At 46.7% G+C, this 2,418-nt stretch overlaps 1 non-coding gene across 1 annotated transcript; it reads right to left on the bottom strand.

The window, feature by feature from the left end:
* Nucleotides 1-1,725: 1,725 nt before the first annotated feature.
* TRNAI-GAU (transfer RNA isoleucine (anticodon GAU)) lies at nt 1,726-1,799 on the bottom strand. The gene has a single exon. It is a non-coding gene; the product is annotated as a tRNA-Ile (tRNA).
* Nucleotides 1,800-2,418: the final 619 nt, after the last annotated feature.

The raw sequence follows: 2,418 nt of genomic DNA, 5'->3' as shown, positions 1-2,418 counted from the left end.
CCACCATTCTGAACTGATCAGCCTGTGCCAAGGGAGTAGTCCCAAAATGGGTTTTCCAATGTGCTACTGGTTCAAGAGCACCCACCCGCCCCTCAGTGGATGGGGCCTCAGTTATTCAAACTGCTAATAAAAGTTTTAAAGAACAAACGGCACAGCAATCCATTAATGCACATGAGATGCATGATCTGCCCAAATCAACTCGTTGTTGAGTAGACAGCACATTTCCCATTCTCTTTCACATGAAATGCATGATTAGCCCCTGCTCTGCCACTGCATCCAGTGCGAACACCCCCATTATTGCACCGTAAAAGACATTGTCCAGACTCAAGTAAGAGAGACGTCCAATTTTGCACAGGGCTGCCTAATAAGTCCCAGCTCCCAGTTACTATCCATGTACTACTTCCATGAGTGAAACCAGCCCGCGTCCCACACCCCGGATAGTAATGACACTGGGGAGAACATGGGAATCCCAGACCCTAACACACTGCCCCCAGTGTGCTAAGATCCTTATACCTGTTGATAATTCAGGTGGCCCCCCAAGTGGGTGGGACGGTTCTCGTGCGCGGTACCTGCATTAGAGACAGAAAACATTCATTAAAATGTCACCCCCCCCCGGATCCACGAACTGCATTCCCTGCAAAGAGACATGGCCCTCAATGCCCCACACGTTACCCAGGCCGGTTGGGGTTAATAGCACTAATTAGTCAGCATTACCTGCACCCTTCCACAATTAAAGTTGTCCTCTCCTATTAATTGAAGGAAGTCGATTCATAAACGAAACACTCCTCTCCTTGGCTCTGAAGGTGTCTACCCAAGTGTTCTGATGCCTAGAGAGGCTGCCCATTCTTGCAGTATTATCCCTCTTAACTGAGTAGATCCTCTGTTGTCGCATGCGCCCATCTCCAACCTCCAGTAACACACAGCTTACTACTCTAACAGTCTGTTTTAGATCCGGGGTTTGCACGAGATGCCCCAATGCTTAAATAACGTAAAATATTACGTTAGACTGACCGCCTTGAATGTACCTCCCTTGTACTATATATGCTAATGAAATGGCACCCAAGACTCATTCTCCTCCTGTAATGACCAGGGCAAACCTCTTCTACTCTCGGCTCTTGTTTAAACTTGCTTCTCGTAACTTCGCGTAGCTATGTACTGAGAACTCCTCTGGGAGTATCGGTTCTGTTCCCCTAGAGAAGCGTCCAGACCCCTAACAGTCAAAGTCCGTGCCCCCACGCCAGGTGCATTGAACTGCAGAGACCTGCAACAAGATTCTTTTCACCGCTGAAAACTACACCGTCTACTCTGTAGGGGGCCTCTAGATTGAAGCTTGGGTCAATCATTCCACGTTTAACTGAGTGAATAAATCAATTCTCGCTCCCCAAGAGTTCGGCTTCAAGTAGTTAAGAGTTCATGCACTAATATCTTCATGCAAGGCCCAATTCCCCCTGGTAGGCCCACAAAGTTCAAGTTAAACTTTCCATTCATTGATAGCATGTTTACCCTCGCACCAGCAGTTATGCCAGGAATGACGGATGAAGACACTATTTCTGAAACACCAAGAATACGCTCATGATGATCAATGATGCTAGTAGACATCAGTTATTAATTATGTAATTAATAAAATATGCTATATACACACCACCTGGACAGTGCTTGTGTGGACCTTACACGCCATGAAGAACATTGACGTTAAGTAAATTGCAACAAGGCATGCCCAAGTTCTGGCCAATGCGGGTAACGAACCCGTGACCTTGGCGTTATCAGCACCACGCTCTAACCAACTGAGCTAACTGGCCATCTCCCTCAAATTACTACTTTGTACACATTCCAAAACCACAACACAGGTGGCTTCGATGGCTGCCATGATGTGATCCACGACGTCCTCCTCTGACCGATACCTGCATGGATATAAACAAAAGACATCCAAGCCCGCTGGACGAGCTCGAGGAGCCCCCATGGTGTTGAGTTACCTCCGGCATGTAATCGTAAATTTGACACGACACTTCCCCATATGCATAGAATCATAAGGCATGTCTAATGCCTATTCATTTAATATCACCAACTAAACACGGTGAAGCATTCCATGTTCTCCTTAAAGCAATACTAATCCCAATGAGCAACAATGACCACTGGAAAAATATTAACATTTGGCTGTCCATTCTCACTCCTGTTTGCCCACGCGGGATCTGGGGATAACATAGGATCAGCCACAGCACACACATGGAGCAAAGAACCCTGGCCGTCTTGAATAACAACTGGTGCGTGTCCCAGACTCCTCCATACTTACATTATAATGGTGTGACAAGGCGGAACGAAAAAATTGCGATCGATTATGAGCAAATCCGCGAGGGAGAGCAAGAAGGGGCTAAGGAGGGAAATAGGTAACGTTAGTTAGTGCACTTGTGGGTGACAATT

The sequence above is a fragment of the Lissotriton vulgaris genome, chromosome 4_1 (genome assembly GCF_964263255.1).
Source record: "Lissotriton vulgaris chromosome 4_1, aLisVul1.2, whole genome shotgun sequence".
NCBI lineage: Eukaryota > Metazoa > Chordata > Amphibia > Caudata > Salamandridae > Lissotriton > Lissotriton vulgaris.
Note: the sequence above shows the minus strand (reverse complement) of the source record. Positions and strands in the feature narration are given on the sequence as shown.